Source organism: Ambystoma mexicanum, chromosome 6p (assembly GCF_040938575.1).
Source record: "Ambystoma mexicanum isolate Mex_15411 chromosome 6p, UKY_AmexF1_1, whole genome shotgun sequence".
Classification (NCBI taxonomy): domain Eukaryota; kingdom Metazoa; phylum Chordata; class Amphibia; order Caudata; family Ambystomatidae; genus Ambystoma; species Ambystoma mexicanum.
Window position 1 is genome coordinate 941,376,051 of NC_090935.1, and position 19,714 is coordinate 941,395,764.

General features: G+C 47.3%; 1 protein-coding gene across 2 annotated transcripts in view; it reads left to right on the plus strand.

Moving 5' to 3' along the window:
- DMXL1 (Dmx like 1) overlaps window positions 1–19,714 on the plus strand; it is a 1,868,248-nt gene that overhangs the window by 613,671 nt on the left and 1,234,863 nt on the right. The window lies entirely within an intron of this gene.

Sequence of the window (19,714 nt, forward strand, 5' to 3'; positions counted from 1 at the left end):
AATCCACTTGTTCCACCTCCATCTACAAACTGCTATTGGAATGTATCAACGATGAGGAATCCGTGGGAGGACCCAATCGATTAGAAGAACAAATGACTTACCCCTAGTAATGTTCCTTCGAAGGGATTGTGTCCTCCGACGTATTCCTTATCTTTGATAATCCGTTTCCAGCTTGCTTGCCTCGGAATTTTTTTCTGTAGAGGGCGCTGCGCGTCGACATCCGCCGAGTCGATGTCCCTCGACGGCCACCGTATCGGCGCCGACGTCATCATGCCCATAAATAGCCACGCGCTGCGTCTGTTGCTCAGTTTCGTTTTTCCGCGCTTCGTGGGGCCTCAGAACGTCGTTGCTCAGTTCAGTCAGGATAACTAACTATATCTACTCGAATATACCTTATCGTTCTCGATGGCTTCTTCATCGGAACTGACGACGACGCGATCCGGCTTCAAGAAATGTCGAGACTGTGGTAAAAAAAATGTCGATAACGGATCCACACAGGATCTGCTTGTGGTGCTTGGGATCCGAGCACCATTGTTCGGAGTGTGAGGACTGCATGTCCATGACGGCGAAAGCCTTGAAGGAGCGCAAGGGGAAGCTCGAGAGAGGTAATTCAGTCAAAACCTCCTCGAAAGTTTTGTCGGCTGAGTCGAGGCATTCGTCTCCTCGCCGTCAAACATTCCCATTCTAGATCTCGAAGTAGCTCCCACCATTCGTCGAGATCAAGACACTCAAAAAAGAGACGTCAAGGTCCCCTTCCTCGTCGTCTTCTGTGTCTCCAGAAAGGGTCTCCTGTCCCACTAAACACAGTTCTCAAGCTGAGTGGGAGGAATTCAGAAAGAAAATGTTAAGCGTCTTCGAGAACGTGACCTCGACCCCCTCAAAAACAGCGGAGGGTGATACCCCGGGTGAAAAACCCAAAAAATCAAAACGCTGCGAGTCGCAGCACCCGGCGAAACATTCCACCCGAGAGCGCCATGAGCCATCGGGTAAGAAGACACCATCTTCGACGCCGTCTTCGAAGATTCCTTGGACGCACGGATCGGTGCCATCAACGCCGTTGTCGAAGGGTTCCTCGACGCATCGGTCGATCGACTCGACGCCATCGTCGACGCCGATGAAGGAGAGGACCAAGGCCACTCCACAGCCAACGGTGATTCCAAGGGCCTCCGGCACGACGGCGAGACCGTCGTCGATACCCTCGAGTAGGATCCCGATCCTCTCGAGTTCTTCGAGACCCCTTCCAGTTTTTTCGGCACCGTTCTCGGCGCCTTCGAAGCCTGTTACATCGGTGTCGACGACATCGACGTTTTCTCGCCCAATAACGACGAGTTTGGCTCCTTCTGCCTTAGAGATGGGTTTTACACCATTTCAGAGGTCAGAGTACCCTGGACTATCTTCAATTTATGAAGAGGGGGAAGATTCTGTCCAGGAAACATTCGGGGTACAGAGGACCAAAATGCCTATTTATGAGGAAAGAAGGCTGAAGGACCTACAGGAGTCACTACATGAGGCAAGTGGGCTGGACACTTTCCCAGAAGTGGAATTTGTTAAGCCAGACCCAGGGGAACATGCCGAAACACCCTATAGAACCCTGATGGCAAGAATTATTGAATTTATGGGTTGGTCTGCACCTTCACCTGTTTTTCAACAGTTTGACCTAACAGATATATTAGACAAAGGCCCACAGGAGAACCCGGTGGTCCCCTTCCATGCAGCCTTACAAAGGAAAATTGCATCGAATTGGGAAACTCCTGAAGTTATCCCTGCGGTCAATAAAAGATTGTCAGCCAAGTATAGGGTAGCGGCTGCTGACCCTGAATACTTATCAAAACACCCGACCCCAGAGAGCCTGGTGGTTCAAGCGGCAACTTCATCTAGCAGTAGGACCGCTTACCCTACTGTCCCACAGGATGGAGATGACAAGAGGTACGACTGTATGGCGAAGAAAGTCTTCTCTGCCTGTAGTATGGCGTTGAAGTCCATCAACGCCACCTGTACGCTCGCCAGGTTCAGTCACACACTATGGGAGTGTGCTTCATCAGCGGCTGACTGCATACCCGAAGGAGAGGAAAAGGAAGTCTTCCTTAACATTATTAAAGATGGCAAAGATGCCATGTGCGAATCACTTCAAACTGGCATCGATTCCGCTGACCGTATCAGCAGGGCCATGGCAGCAGGTACAACAATCCGCAGGCATGCGTGGTTGCAAAAGTCGGGCTTTGCTCCAGATGTACAGGCCAGACTTTTGAATATGCCCTTTGACGGCTCTTCATTATTCGGGAAAAAAGCTGATGACAGTCTGGAAAAGTTACAGACTTCTAAAGCAGCAGCAAAATCTTTAGGAGCTGCTATCCGCCAAACTCCTTTTCACCGCTCAGGAACCTCTGGGAGAGGAAAGTCCTTTCGCTATTATTCCGCATTCGGGAAAGGCAGAGGACAGCCGGCTCAAAGAGGCCAAAGGAGATCCACCCGAGGTGGACGGGTCAAAAGTACTAAGACCGCAGCAGCAGGTGCCTCTTTACCCTCGGCATCTGCATCAGCCACCCCCAAACCACTCTGAGGCCTTCCCACACAATACACCTGTAGGGGGCAGGTTAACTCACCATCTGACGGAATGGCAGGCTATAACGTTAGATGCTTGGGCATTGGAGACAGTTGCCCAAGGTTACTGCCTACCCTTTCTACACATTCCTCAGAGTGATCCACCGGGGAACAGCTCTCTAAAAGTTCCAGATCCGCTCCTCTTGCAGGAAATTATAGACCTGCTAGAGAAAGGTGCCATAGAGCCGGTACCTGTAACGGACAGGAGCAAGGGTTGGTACTCCCCCTACTTTCTCATGCCAAAGAAGGACGGAGGACTGAGACCCATCCTGGACTTACGAGAATTGAACAAGTTCCTCAGGAAGGACAAGTTCAAGATGGTAACTCTCTCTCAGATCCTTCAGGCCCTTCGGCTCCAGGACTGGCTGGTATCTCTGGACCTTCAGGATGCTTATTTCCATGTGCCAATCCATCTCAAACACAGGAAATACCTGAGGTTCGCAATTGGCGACTCTCATTATCAATTTCGAGTTCTGCCATTTGGGCTGACCTCCGCCCTGAGGGTCTTCACCAAGCTGATGTCGGTAGTGGCGGCGAGTCTAAGGAGGGACGGGATCCATGTCTATCCCTACCTGGACGATTGGCTGATCAGGGCTGTATCTTCGGAACAGGCCCAGGCCCAGCTAGATTATGTCTGCCACTTCCTTCACAGACTGGGCTTCTCCCTCAATTTAAAGAAGTCACAGATGATACCATCACAGAGACTCCAGTTCATTGGAGCGGTCCTGGACACTTCCCTGGGAAAAGCCTCGCCACCAGAGGTGAGGGCTCAAGATATTCTACAGATGGTCACCAAGTTTCAAAATGCCTAACGTCTCCCAGCCTTCGACTTTTTTAGGTTGCTAGGCCTCATGGCATCCTGCATCTTCCTTGTGCCAGTGGCTCGCCTGAGAATGAGATCTCTTCAGTGGGCCCTGAGAAGTCAGTGGTCTCAATTCTCAGGGAGAATTACAGATCTCCTCCGGATTCCGGACAAGGTAGCCCGCGACCTTCAATGGTGGGCCTATCCAGAGAACATCTTGAAAGGAGAACTGTTTTGGCAACCTTGGCCGGAGATGACAGTAGTCACAGACGCCTCACTCACGGGGTGGGGAGCCCATGCCAACGACTTGACCATCAGCGGTCGTTGGTCTCCATCGGAGTCCAGACTACACATCAATCTATTAGAGCTGAGAGCGATCAGAATAGCGCTGAAAACTTTCCTGCCATCAGTACAGGGGAGAAATGTCCTGATAATGACGGACAACACGATGGCCATGCACTACCTCAACAAAAGAGGAGGCGTAGGATCACTGCCACTGTGCAGAGAGGCGATGCAGCTCTGGGTTTGGGCAATCCAAGAAGGAATCTCTCTATCGGCAGTCCACCTAGCGGGAGAGAAGAACTTAACAGCGGACGCTCTGAGCAGGCTGAGCACAGTCTTCCTGAGCTAGATCCCACTCGTGGAAGTCCTTCGAGATCTTCGCCCTTTGGGGAACCCCTCAGGTGGATCTGTTCGCCACAAGCACCAACAGGAAGTGCGATCTGTTCTGTTCAAGGGAATTTCCCCCAAGAGGAGCTCTAGGAGATGCGTTCGTAGTGGACTGGGAGTTTCCACTCCTTTACGCGTTCCCACCAGTCCCTGTTATTCCTAAAATGATCAGGAGGTTGAGAAGATTCCGGAAAACCATGATCCTAATTGCCCCGTATTGGGCCAGGAGAACGTGGTACCCGGACCTTCTAGATTTGTCCATCTGTCCTCCAATCCGTCTTCCACTCAAAGAGAATCTTCTCTCGCAGAAGGGAGGTCAGGTTCTCCATCTAGACACCAGAACCCTCAACCTACACGCTTGGCTTTTGAAAGGGTGAGGTACAAGGATTGGGATCTCCCTGATGACGTCATGGAGGTGTTGCTTTCGGCCAGAAGACCGGCAACAAAGTCTTTATACCGCTGCCGTTGGAACAAATTTTGCAGATGGTGTAGGGAAGAGAATATCGACCCTTTTTCATGTGGTACACCAACGGTGTTATCGTTTCTACTCTACTTGGCAAACTCAGGCCTTCAGGTTGGCACTGTAAAAGGCTATCTCGAAGCGCTTTTTATCTTCAAGCGCACTGCGGAGGAACCATCGTATTTAAAACTTCCTCTAGTGGTACAATTTCTCAAGGGACTAACTCATGTTTACCCTCCAAAACCATTCCAGGTTCCCTTATGGGACTTAAATTTAGTCTTAAACTTCCTAATGGGCACTCCATTCGAACCACTTCACTCTTGCGCGCTGAGATTTCTCACACTTAAAACTGTCCTATTGGTAGCACGAACATCTGCTAGGAGGGTGAGCGAGCTACAAGCTCTCTCCTGTAAGCCCCCACATACAATCTTCCACAAGGACAAAGTTGTCCTACAGGTGAAGCCTAATTTCCTCCCAAAGGTGGTTTCTGAATTTCATATTACTCAGAAAATTACCTTACCTTCGTTCTACCCTTCTCCCCATCCGGGGAAAGAGGAGGAAAGGCTACATAGGCTGGACCCAAGGCGAGCTCTCAGCTTTTACATCAGCAGAATGGCTAGGATCAGGCAAGCAGACCAACTGTTTGTAGGATACTCAGGTCACAAGTTGGGACTACCCGTAACAAAACAAACCATCTGGCAGGGAAAGAGCCACCCCAAAATCTCAGGGCTCATTCAACCAGAGGTATCGCAGCCTCTTCGGCTCTCCAAAGAGGGGTACCGGTCCGGGACATATGTGCGGCTGCCACATGGTCGTCCGCACATACATTCACAAAATTTTTCAATCTGGATTCCTCCACTGCTCAAGAGACCAGATTTGGCAAGGCCGTATTACATTCGGTCCATCCCTAAAGGGATACATAACACACTCACTCCCACCTCCAATTACATGCCACTGCTATGGGAGTCTATCAAAGATGAGGAATACGTCGGAGGACACAATCCCTTCGAAGAAGAAGTTACTTCTTACCTGGTAACGTTCTTTTGACGGGATGTTCCTCTGACGTATTCCTTATCGCCCCTCCCAACCATCCCCGCAGTGATACTTCCCTTGTGGTTGCAGCTTACACTCCTTCAAGGTCAATAACCAATTCAGGCATGACTTTTCTTATGCTACAAAACGGAACTGAGCAACGGACGCAGCGCGTGGCTATTTATGGGCATGATGACGTTGGCGCCGATACGGTGGCCGTCGAGGGACATCGACTCGGCGGACGTCGACACGCAGCGCCCTCTACAGAAAAAATTTCTGAGGCCAGCAAGCTGGAAACGTATTATCAAAGATAAGGAATACGTCGGAGGAACATCCCGTCGAAAGAACGTTACCAGGTAAGAAGTAACTTGTTCTTCTATTGGATGCTCCTCCCATGGATTCCGCATCGACCTCCCAGCCTACTCCTCTGACTGTAGGTGAATGTTTTAATGTACCGCACTGTTTCCACAGCCATGTGGGTTATATAATGCTCAAGTCGGCTGTGCAGAAAGACTGAAAAACTGAGGCAATGGGCACAGTGCGTGCTATTTATACTGCCATCGAAGTCATGTCTGCCATTTGATGAAAAGTTTTCTGAGACGGCAAAGCAGGAATTGGATATATCAAAGATGTGAAATCCATGGCACGAACATCCAGTAGAAAGAACTTTGAGGGGTAAATAATTGTTGTTTTCCCTTGCCAAGGTAGCCATCAGACTGAAGTTAAATCTGAACACTCTGGGGTTACCCTCCTAGGCTTGAGTGCTTTTTTGTTGAGCTACACCTTGCTGCTCTCTGGCTCCTGCCAGGCTCTGAGATATGGTCCTTCGAAGGCTTTACATTTGCTCTCTCCCTTTAGGTCTCTGTCTCTACCTTGTGGTCTGTCACTTGCTTGTGTTCTATCGTTTGCTTTGTCGTTGTGTTGCTAATGCTCTTGCTTGCGTAAATTCTTTCTCGCTTTTTTACTATGTTGCTTGTGCTCTATCTTGCTCACACTCGTTCACTTTCTCTTGTTCACACTCATTCTCTTGCTCACGCTCTCATCCTCTTTGCTCACGCTCTCATTCTCTTTGCTCACGCTCTCATCCTCTTTGCTCACGCTCTCATCCTCTTGCTCACGCTCTCATCCGCTTGCTCACACTTGTTCACTTTCTCTTGCCCTTGCTCACACGCTCATTCTCTTGCTCGCTTGCCCTTGCTAGCACTCTCATTCTCTTGCTCATGTTTGTATTTCTCTTGCTCACGTTAGTATTTTGAAAGGATTGTGTCCTCCCACGAATTCCTCATCTTTGAGATTCGATATCCAGCTTCAGCTGCTTCAGCAAAAAATGTTTCAGCAGAGGGCGCTGTGCATCAATGCAATCGACTCGATGTCCTTGAAGGGACTCAGTCTCGAGGATGTCATCGAAGGTATATATGGCATGCGCAACGCTCGTTGGCTTCAGTTCTGTTTTTCTGCATAAGATAACGCTTCGAGAAACTACGGTGCGCTTCCTTTGTTTTTCGCAAATGTCTCCTTCCTCGACACCTACTACCCCGAAGACTGGGTTCAAGAAGTGCCGGGATTGTGATTCTAAGATGTGGTTAACTTACCCACACCAAGTTTGTCTGTGGTGTCTCGGGGTGGAGCATATGACCTCAGCCTGCACCAAGTGCCAGTCAATGACAGGAAAGGCTCTGAATGAGCGAAAGTGGAAATTGGCGGTAGGTAAAAACCCCCAAAAATCTCCATAGACTACCCAGTTGAAGAAACCTTTGTCTGACGAGCCGAGAGGTAACTCTCCTCGGAGGAAGAAGGTTAAAAGATCAAGATCAAGGTCGAGCAGTGGCTCCCACCACTCATCGTCGTCGAAGTAAAAAAAGAGGCACCACAGGTCGCCTTCTTGGACTTCGTCATCAGACACTACCCTGAGAGGGTATCTTGTCCAACGAAAAGCTTCACACCTACCGAATGGGAAGCATTTTAGATTTGAAATGCTGAAAATATTTCAAAAAGAAAAACCCTCAGCAAGCCATGCTCCTACTACACCTTCCAAAGAAGCTGGTAAGTAAAAGGGCTTGAGCCAAAGCCTGCACGCCCTCGAGCCTGGGACAAAGCCCAGATCCTCATCGAGAGCCGTCGAAGTCTCAACGCGATGACAAGTCATCGAAGGATCTTTCAAGTCGTAAGTCCAAACATAAGTCAAGGTCGTTGACGCCAGCTTCGCCCTCGAAATCGGCGGCACTATCTACGCCAGCTGCACCATAGACACCGACTTGCCCTCAATGCCAGCCGTACCGTCGACGCCAACCGTGCCATATAAACCAATGGCGCCATTGGAGCCGAAAAAGATTTTGACAGCTCCTCGAGCGTCGAGTACAGTTTCTTAAGCCTTCAATGCCTGACAAGACCTATATTCCTTTATCAAGGAAAGCTTATTTTAAATCTGGCACCTCAATTTGAGGAAAATGAGCCATCAGACAATGATGCGCCTTTTGGCCTTCAATTTGGTACACCAAATGTGCCTGAGAACTTTATTTCGGAAGAGCCTAGATTGAAAGATCTTTATGATAATTCACAGATGGCCAGTGGGGTAGACACCTCACCTGAGCTGGATTTTGGTAGATCTGAAGCTGGTGAGCAGATGCTTCATATAGACAACTAATGTCTAAAGTTGTAGACTGTGCAGTGTAGTAGGCCAACCCACCCTCCCCTTTGAGCAGGATGATCTGACGGGCATCCTTGAGAAGGGTCCGCCATGGATCCTAGTTTGCCATTTCATATCGCTCTCCAAAAAAGGGTGGCGGCAAATTGGGGGACGACAGACTAATCCGGCAATGAACAAAAACCTGACCAAAAAATACCGCCCTTCCAGTAGTGACCCCGACTACCTGTCTAAACAACCCACTCCAGAAAGTCTGGTGGTACAGGCAGCTACCACAACTTCCAAGCAGGCAGCTTATTCAACTATCCCTCCATATAGGGATGACAACAGAGTAGATGGATGGGCAAGAAAAGTATTTTCTGCATGGAGCACGGCTCTTAAATCGGCCAACTCCACATGTGCCCTTTCAAAAATCTCATTCACTCTATGTGACTATTTCCATGGCGGCAGAGCACATTCCAGAGGGGGAGGAAAGAGACAGGTTCTTTGCCATTGTTAGAGACCGCAAGGAAGCCATGTTTGGGTGTCAATCGGATCTGGATTCTGCTGACAATCAGCAGAGTCATGGAAACTAGCACCGTAATATGCAGATTTGTGTGGTTGAGGAAGTCTGGTTTTGCGCTGGATGTGTAATCCAGACTTCTCAACATGCCTTTTGACGTGGCTCACCTTTTTGGCAACAAGGTGGACGAAAGCCTCGAGTTGGAACAAGGGATGGTACTCTCCATATTTCCTAATGCCCAAGAAGGACGGAGGACTGAGACCCATCTTGGACTTCAGATACAAGTTCCTCAGGAAGGACAAGTTCAAGATGGCCACTCTTTCTCAGATCCTTCAGGCCCGCCAACTCCAGGATTGGATGGTGTCATTGGACTTTCAGGTTGCTGATTTTCATGTGCCAGTCCTGTGGAAACAGAAAAATTGATATGAGGCCGGGAAGCCCAAAGGAAACACACCGACACAGGTTACAAAGGACATACAAAGCGCTTTATTCAAAGATACAACAATTACCAAAAGTCAATTGACAAACGGATAGCTATTCGGTGTCACGCTCACCTGATTCCCACAGATGCGCAGGTCTGGCTTCGAGTGCTGATGCTTCTTCCATGGTGAAGCGCAGGACTCTGAAGATGGACTCACTGGCTCGCAGGAATATTCCCCTGTGCGTGAAAAGGGTGCATTACCTACTGACGGAATAATGCTCAAGCCTCCCACTCCCTTCCAACCCTCCACGATACCCTTCCTCGATTCCCTGTGAAGTCTCACCTTAGGGTCTGGAAGGATGAGTTCTCCATCCTGCTTCCGATGCAGGGGCGCATTGAAACCCAGTTACTTCACTGGATTGAGGTTTGATGGGAGTTCAAATAAGCTTGACTATTCAGGTAAGGCGCTGTAAGAGTTCTGTAGCAAGTTCAAAAGTTCAAGCTTAATAATAATGTTCATTGTCTTATTGCTGCAAGCGCTAACGCTTATGTCTTTTTCCCCTTAGGGGCCGGGGTTCGGAATGCCGGAGATATGGCGCTGACCCGAAGTGAAACGTGCAGTTCCAGTAAATGACAGGTAAGTTCTGGATGAGCGTTCGGGTAATGTCTTTGCATTCGCTCATTCAATGTCTTTGTCTTTTTTCCCCATAGTGGCCGGGGTCCGGAATGCCAGGAAGCGGCAGGACCCGAAATGAAATGGGAATGACCCAACAGGTAAGTCTTAGAAGGAAACTGAGCTTTTCCTATTCCCTTCCTTCTCTCACCTTGTGTTCTTGTCTTTTTCTCTCTAGGCTCTGGGAAGTGGCTGCGGATCCGGTTGATCGCTGCTGAAGATGGAGGTGCCCAGGAAAGGTGAGTGAAATGCAGCGCTGCAGCGATCAAAGCGAAATGCTTTTAAAATGATGTCTTCCCTTTCAGGATCGTCGGTGTGAAGTCTCTGTGATGCAGCTTTAGCAGGTAAGGTCTTCTTTCTCTCCAATTCTCTCTTAGCAGGTGACCCAGAGTGCTGACAGGCGTGGCTGAAGTCCAGATGCAGGAGCTGACACGGTGAGCGTCCAGCTGCGAGGAGCAGAACAACGCGAAGCGTGAGTTGCTTATCGGGCGTGGTTTAAATAGCTTTGGATGAAGTTCCAGGTATGTATCCTTCCACCGATCAGGTATGTATCCTTCCCCGACCACACCCAGGGGAAAGTAGTTCCACAGGTAAAGTAGTTCCATTCAGGCCTCAAGAGGGCCTGGATGTAGCAGCATGGTCTGCATCAGGTAAGTGCACCTTAAAACACTTGAACACATGTCTAGCTTTATGAGCCTGGCGCCTAAGGCGCCAGGACAGGGGTCCAACATGAGCCTGGCGCCTAAGGCGCCAGGACTGTGTCCAAAGGGCCCCAGCTTGGGCCGGCTGGCACTTACCTGGGGGAAATGATGCCTGCCTCTGGGGTTGCTGGGTCGGACCTGGCTCCTTGGAGGTAGGCATCATGACATTCGGCCCTCGGAGTCACAGAACGAACTATCAACGGTAGTTCGCCGTGTTAGTGTGAGAGACCGTACATTGGGATACTCTGGTTTTTATACTTTTTATCCAGCTCTGGCCAACTCCCTCGTGGGTTAACCATTCTTAGAACCAGGCCTAGAGTTCGTTGCCAGGTCAATCCCATAATGTATGCATTTGATCAGTTCCGCTGATACAGTTGTTCATTTACACATAGGTCAGGGATAGGACAAGGTCTCAGTTCGCGACCCCAACAAGTGGCCTGCGGGCATATTACTTATTCATGTGTGCGGAGGTCACAACGGCCAGAATCTCACTCGAAATGTCATTCAGCCTCCATTTTGTTGTTCAGGGTGACTTCCACACTACAAGAGAACCTAAAATGGCGGCTAAATCCAAGATGGCAATTTACACAATACATTAAGGTCAAGACCTTGCCGCGGAATCTATTTACACAATGTTTTAGACAACTTGGGGTAGGCCAACATACATTCACACAATGCGATAGGAGGTATAATATTATTTCAATTTCCACAGACCCTCCTTTTGGCCTATGCCAAGTGCTAAACAACATTCCTAATACTTTTGAAAATAACTCCATGTGTTTTCATTCATAGATTCCGCATCATTGTCTGTAATGTCTATAGCCATGAGGTCGTTCATAAAAACCTCTTGTAACATGAATTCTTTAGATGCTGTATCTGGGGTATATATTTTATGCCCTATTGCGCTCACTGCTTGAGCACAACACCCCCCTATCATTCCACATATACTTGGGAGGCATTGAAAACAACAACAAAGGAATAACAGAATCCCTAAAATAACCAGAATAACGGAAAGCACCTTCCAACCCCAAGATCGCAAAGAATCCCAAAACCAAGTATTAAGGTTCCAGTCTCCTACAGGGATATGGACTTCAGAACTGAGAGTATGCAAGTTCTGAATTGCTTTAAAAATTGTTGGTGAGGAGTCTGGTACGAAAACACAACAAGCGGACCCCACTAATTTGCATACTCCACCTCGTTCTGCCAAGATGACATCTAATGCCATCCGATTTTGAAGTGCTACCAATCTTATCGCCTTTTGCTCTAAGGTCATATTGTAGAGTATGTCCGTGGTCCGGTTGATCGTTCTCTCCAGTACCCTTGCTAATCCCCTAATGTTCTCTGAGTTTGCTATTTGTCCCCAAAAGGGCACAACCGATTTAGCTATGTCCCCCAATACTTGCCCAGGGGTATCTCCGTTGTTGTCTCGCCGTGGGCGAGCCTTAGAAACCTCCAATGTACTAGCTACAAATACCCCCGGTAACAATATTCCTAAATAACAGGTTCCCTGCCAATCCTTGGGCAACCAGGGAAATGCTAAACTACCACAAACAAAATAAGCAGGCCCCCCTACATACAGAGGCCTGTTTTCCCCAGTCAAATTTACAATATTTTTACAAGCTTCAAAATCTCCCATTGGCCTAGTGCCATTTCTCTGTACACAGAAGGGAACCGAGTCAGGACTATGATTTATAGAATAAGAAGGAGGTACAGCGTCCTTATTGCCTATCGGAGCCATTTTAAAGGAAATCAGAGTTTGAAAAGGAAGAGATGTTTGTCAGACGGCCTAATAGAAGCGACGTTAGGTTTACTTCTATTTGCGAAAAGCGAGCATCCCAGGGGAGTCAATTCACGTTTCTCTAAATCATTTAAATTAGTTCCATCAAAGTTCCCTGAGATGCTATCATTCCATCGGCCAAAGAATAGTGCTCTAAGAGAGGCATAGCAAGAAGTCGTTAAAGGTAGAGGATGTATATACCATCCCAGTCCCTTGTTCCCATGTTGCAGTAAATGAGTACAAATCCAACAATTGCTCTTATTAAACATGGCATGAGTAGCATTCATTACTATCATCAGAGTGTTATTATGATACTTTCGTCTATGTTGGGAGTCTCTAGGGGACAGAGTGTGAAGGTGTACAGAGGGAGTCAAAACAGTTGGTACGATCTTGGTCGGTAATAGAGGTTTCAAAGGATAGATTTCTTCGAAATACCGAAGTCCTACAGCAGCAGTTGCTAAAAAATAACAATAATCATAATCAAAACGCAACAGTACGTTTTCGGGGCACAGACACATTGTTCATTGTTCGATTTGGTCACCCCCTTATTTACAAATTCAGTACGGGGAGCAGCGGTGAAGGTGGCAGGCATCGTAGTTACTCAATCGACGGCCCCAATGTTCGTTGCTGGCGACACTACGGTCGCGTGATTTCTTAGTCCTTCCCAACCCTAGCCAGCAGAATCCCTTTTTGTTCAACAAAACTTTCTCATAACAAGACAATTTTCCAATCACTTCCTTTTTTTTCCAGATACACGAAACTCGTGCCGTAGTTCTATTTCCTTGGTCGAAGGTTGTACCTGATGGTACCCGAAATTGTCTGGTCCGGAAGCAAAGTATCGTCACTTCCTGAGGGAAGCGACGTGTCGGTGGTGACGGAAGTCGCAGAGCTCGAAACAGTGTTTTCCGGAAGTGATTTTTCAAGAGAGTGCGGAGACTAAATGGACTGTTCCCCAAGCTCCTCAGGCTCAGAGAACTTCTCCGACGCACTCACAGCGCTGTTTGCTACTCCAAGATCAGAGACTGTAGCATCAGCGAGGGGTTCTGCTTCTTCTGTAACGTGTGGCGTCGGGTGAGGAAGTTTCTTGACGTGCGTCGCGTGAATCCAGTTCTTCTTTCCAGCCACCCACACTGCTGTCCTGGTGACCAATAACACCTGATGGGGTCCCCGCCAGCGAGGCGCGAGACAGGAAGACCTCTCGTAGGCCTTCACGAGGACCCAACTTCCAGGCTGTATATCGTGTCCTGGGCCCGTGAACCGTACAGGTAAAGCAGAATTCACCTGGTGGTAAATGAAATACAGATTTTTAGTTAACTGGTTACAGTAGTCTACAAGCAATACATTTTCCACCTCCCTCAGGGCTTTAGGTTTCGGGAGACCCCAAATGTTAGCAGGTCTCCCCATTACTACTTCAAATGGAGAAAGCCCAGTTCTAGTCTGAGGTGTGGTACGCATAGCTAATAACACAATAGGCAAAGCATCTGGCCATTTTAGTTTGGTATCAGCACATGTTTTTGCAAGTTTATTCTTTAAAATACCGTTGTCTTTCTACCAACCAAGCACTTTGAGGATGTCTAGCTTAATGAAATCGTTTCTCAATACATAGGGCTGCACATATTTGCAAAATTACTGCTGCGATAAAGTGAGGACCATTATCCGACCAGATTATCCTCGGGAGCCCAAATCGAGGAAAGAATTCTTTTACCATAATCTTTGCAGTGGTCATGGCGGTAGCATCTTTGACGGGGAAAGCCTCGACCCATTTACTGAAGGCACAAATAATGACAAGAACATATTTTAGATTATTACATCGTTCCATCTCAATAAAATCAAAGTGGATGACCTCAAAGGGGACAGAGGGGGGCCCGAAACTTCCCCTTGGAGTCACTGTCCCTTTACCCACATTGTGCTGTAGGCAGATCATACAGTTCTGGACGTGCCTCTTTGCAGTTTCCAGAATCTTGTCATTTACCCAAACCTGTTCTAACATTTTCGTGATCTGCTGGGCACACACATGCGTAGGACCGTGTGCCATTGTAACCATTGCCAATACATAAGAATCACCCAACACCCTTCGTCATCCAGTTTCCCCATTCCTTCAGCCCACTTTTTAGATTCTTCCATTGTGGCATCAGTTTGAATATCTCGCACAGACCCAATACCTTCATCCATTATACAAGCATCTCTCATTTCCCTCGAAGCATACATGTCCGTGCTAAGGTCTGTGGCCGTTTGTCTGGCTATCAAATCCGCAAAAGCGTTCCCTTTGCCTACATCATCTATGACCTTGCGATGTGCTGCACATTTCATGATCGCTGACTGTTTAGGGAGTGAGAGTGCCGAAAGTAATTGCACTATCAAGGGGCCATGCTGAATCTTGGTTCCATGTGAGGTCAGGAACCCTCTTTCCGACCAAAGCTTTCCAAAGTTGTGAGCCACCCCAAATGCGTACTGACTATCAGTATATATATTGACTCTATGCCCCTGGGAAAGTTCACAAGCTCGGGTCAACGCTATAATCTCTGCGGCCTGCGCGGAGTTATGCGAAATTCTCTTAGTTTCGACAACTTTGCTCAATGTAGTAACTGCATAAGCAGCTGTAGCTGTACCATTCGAAAGTTTGAAGCAGGAGCCATCACAAAACAGCTCCCCTTCTGCATTGTCCAAAGGAGTATCTATGAGATCTATCCTGCCCTTCGTTTCTTGTTCAGTGGTATACAGGCAGTCATGTAATTCTTCGTCACCGCAAACAGTGTTTTGCGGGAAAGGTAAGAATGCAGCCGGATTGAGAACACAACACCTCTTAATTTGAATATGAGGGGCAAACAGAATTAGTTCATACCTTGTTAACCGTGTTGAGGTGAGGTGTTGCGTTTGGGTTTTGTTCAATAAAATATCAACAGAGTGAGGTACCATCAAAATCAAATCATGGCCTAGGACCATTCCCTCACTCTGTTTTACAGACGCGGCAGCAGCAGCGACAGTGCGCAAACATCTTGGCAAAGCGCATGCGACAGGATCAAGGGCGGAGGAGTAGTAGCCGCACGGCCTATTCTTCCCTCCGTGTTCCTGTGTTAACACAGCCAAAGCACATCCATCACATTCATGCACAAACAACACAAAGGCCTTGTCATAATTTGGAGTACCCAGAACCGGTGCCGAACATAGCGCGGTTTTGAGAAGCTCAAATGATCGTTGATGTTCCGATTCCCATGGCAGTGGCAGAGAAATGCCCTTCTTCGTCAAAGCCAACATCGGTTTTATCACTAGTGCGAAATTCGGGATCCACAACCTACAGTAAGAAGCCATACCTATCAGGGCTCTGACTTCCTTCTGTGTATTTGGAACAGACATGCCAGAAATGTGTTTTATTCTTTCAGGTGTCAATCTTCTCCCCTCCTTTGACAGGAGGTAGCCTAGATAGGCAACCTCCTGACAACAATATTGACATTTTTTAAGCAAAGCTTTATGACCATTTTTAGCTAGATGAACGAGCAACAATACAGTGCCTTCTTTACAGGCACTCTCAGAGTCTGCAGCCAAAAGCAAATCGTCAACATATTGAAGCAGCGTGCAAGCAGGTGGCAATTCAAGGGTGTCGAGCTGCTCTTTCAAGGCTCTACCATAAATACTAGGACTTTCAGTATACCCTTGAGGTGCCCTTGTAAATGTAAGTGAGCGTCCCCCCAAGGTGAACGCAAACAGATATCTGCTTTCTTTATGTATAGGGATACTAAAGAAAGCGTTCTTTAAATCCACAACGCTGAAGTGCGTAGCCGTAGCAGGGATCATTGTTAATATCGTCGTCACATCAGGCACAATTGGAAATTGTGGGGCGACCACTCGGTTAATAGCACGAAGATCAATTATAAACCGGTATGGAATTGCATTGTCGCCTTTCTTATATACGGGTAAGATCGGACTGTTACACAAACTACCTGTAATCTCCTCGATCACCCCACGATGTACAAAATCGGAGACAAAGCATTTCAAAGCACGTTCACCTTCAACTGATATTTTATACTGCGGGATGCGTGGCAGTTTCACCCCATGTTTCAGGACTATTTTAACGGGCTCAATCTGTAACACTCCAACATTATTGTCGTCCACCACCCACAAACATTCCGGGACAATGCTGAACTCGGGAGGTAAAGGTCGAATCAAGAACTGAGAATTAGGAAGTTGCTGTGGTGAAACCGTTAGCCGTACTCCATCCGAAGAACAATGAATTACTGCGTTCAATTTCTTTAACAAATTCAACCCCAGCAAATTCTCTCCACAGTTCGAAGTGAGAAGAAAAGGACAATGGTCCGTGAAGGGACCCAAAGAAACGGATACCGGTGCAGAAACCGGACAGACAGTTGGTATACCAGAAAACCCTACGGAAACATTTGTTTGCCCTGACAGTGGGATGTTTGGAACCCTAGAATGATCAATGGAGCACTTCTGTGCTCCAGTGTCAATCAAAAATGGGTGTTTCCTATTCCCTACTAATAATTCAATGTAGGGGCCTTTCTGATTAACGGGAATAGGTGAAGGTTCCAAACCCTGCTTCGGCAATCCTAATGAAATAGAGCCTCATCAGAAGGAAGCTCTTCAGAAAGGTAGGCAGCAGAAGGGTGATCAAATATGTTTCTCGAGTCCATACTCGAGATCTGATTTTCCCGTGGAAAAGGTTGCTGAGAATCTTGTAAAAGCTGACCTCTGTCAGGGCCCCCTGCTCCAGGGCGGCCCCTAGGTCGTCTACCCATACCCCCAAGCGCACTGCTTGACCTCTGGCGAAGGACAGGGCACTGTGCTCGCCAATGACCTTCCTGGCGGCAATAAGCACATTGATTAATATTTACAGGACTCAGAGGAGCATTTCCTTTTGGAACGTACTGACCTCTAGTTTGTGTCATACCTCCTCTGGGGTTTCTAATAATTTGCTGTAATAATACTTTGGTTTTCAAATCTCCCTTTCTCTTTTCAATTTTTTCCTTCTCATTATTAACACGGTTCTCATAATACTAAGCCACGTGCAAAACCTCACATTGAGATTTTGCCTGCCAAGCGCTCTCAGAAGACATAATTTGTGACTGGATGTCAGGTAACAATCCACGTACAAATTTGTCCACGAACAACCTCTTCCCCGACTCTGTACCTTAATCCTGTCCACTGAAGTCAGAAAATACCTGCTCGAATCTATTAAAAAATTCGGTGGCGCCTTCAGTTTTCCCTTGGACACAGGCCGTAAGCTTGTCCCAAATAATCCTTTTTTCTGGAATTATAGTTTTTAGTTTAGCGACAATCCTATCAGGTAAAGTAAGTATTACCTGTGATGGTTTCTCACTAGCTGGTCTTTCTCCATCAATTCTAATCATATTTGCCCACGTATCTCCCAGCCCCGGCACATCGTCTATTGTCCGAACCTGTTTCTATACATCTACGGGTAGGAGTACAGGGAATAACAAGTCAATGTCACTCAAGGTGAACACAGAGGACTGTAAAACAGACTCTATTTCTTTGTAAAACGCCGTCGGGTTTTTCCTAATATCGGGAACTGATTGTCTAATTGTGTTAAGTTCCTGTCGTGAAAACGGGACGTGAACGAATTGTGATACATAATGTGCAGGGATATCCACAGCGGGGGCACCAGTCGCCGCGTTGGCGAGGATCTCAACTTTTGAGACAAACGTCGGAGGAACCTCTCTCATAGGCAACTGAGATATAGGTACCTCCGGCTGCTTACTAAGCAATAGAGCCAGGTCGAGCGCTAAGGCAGCTGTAGAAGTGTCGGGCGAAAAAGCCCTTTTACAAATCCCCAATAATTCTATGGGGCAACTAACCCTCTTCCTTACACATTCCTCTTGTAGGTGCTGTACCATCACCTGAATTACCTTTCTTTGCATTTCTACTGTATACTGACTATATACGTGTCATACACTTCGTCTGGCGGTATCGATGAATCCGAGATCCATCAAACCGCATCTTTAGTACAAATTCGTACTTCCTCAGGTGCCGATCTACGGCACGGAAGGAACCGTGTCTGTACATATATTCTATCCTCATCTCGTGATTTTTCAAAGTCTTTCCTAAACTCAAACAATCTTTCAACATGTCCATATACTTTCTGCTCTGTGTCCCTCGGAAGTGCTAAAGCATTCAGATCTCTCACCCCTTGTGGAAGATCCGAATTTTGTAATCTACCCCACATCACACACAAATGAGTCCCCAAATCTTCGATAAAAACATTTATCTCGGGAAAACTATTCAAATTAGATAATGTGGAAAAAACATTAGCTTGATCACCTTTCTCCATGCAATGCTTAGCCCATGCAAACAATTCCTGTTTCTTATCTGCAGAAACAGTACTACGAGTCACGATCTTTGACCCTGCACCTGAATCGACTTCAGTCAATACGGGGCCACTCGGGAACGGAGGTATAGGTAAATTTAACAAAGGTGCAACTATCGGTGCAGGGGGGAAGGGGTGGCGCGATAGGCAGAGGAACAATAACCAAAGGACTAGGAACAATAGGCTGTACAGGGAACAGGAATAGCAACAGGAACAACAGCAGGAATGGGCAGAGTGCCCAAAACAGGAGCATACGGAGGTGGCGCTGAGGCATCGGGCCTGCGTTCATTTAATAATTTCTCAATAAATTCCTCAGAAACATGGAAATCTTTAGAGGGATACATTTTCTGGATCCCGAGTGAAAAGGCTCTATCCATATTTTTAACTGATCCTGACCGCTTTTCTTTATCATATAATAATGTTTTTTCAGCGTTTGTTTTATGACGACGTGCATGTTTATCCCTACTTTTAAGCTGCTGTAATGCTTCTTTCTTCCAATTCTGTAACACATCAAAGGCTGCTGGTCTAGCCTTTTTCTTTAACAAGATCGATTCTAAGTATTCAATACGGGGGATCTCAAAACTACCGTTGATTGGCCACTGAAATTCGGAGGCATGTCTGGTCTGTCTGTGCCAAATATCATTAAATACTATACTTCCAATGCCATACTTACAGTACATAGTACACGCCGGCGACCCCTCCTGTGGTGCCGGGCGGCTAAATTCCAAGGATTGTCGATCGCTGCGGAACAGAGCCCTAAAGCAGCTAGACAATTTCCCAGGCATTTCACAAAAAATTGGTGTTACCTGGTTCAATAATTGTGTCTGAGATACAATACGCCAAATTCAAATTGTCAGGGTTAAATTAAGAGCCGGGTCACGACTGCACCTGACCAAACCTAAGGAGGACCGTACGGTTTACCAAAGAACTTACCTAACGAATTTTACCTTGTGTTTGGTGGTTTCGGCAAATCTGCCCGCCTCAAAATTGGACCCTCGTCAAGATGCCGTGTCAGACCACATGACTATCGTCCAAGGATCGGATCGTGCAGCGCTGCCGAGGTATCGTGTCTTGATCGTTCGGGCCCACAGAATC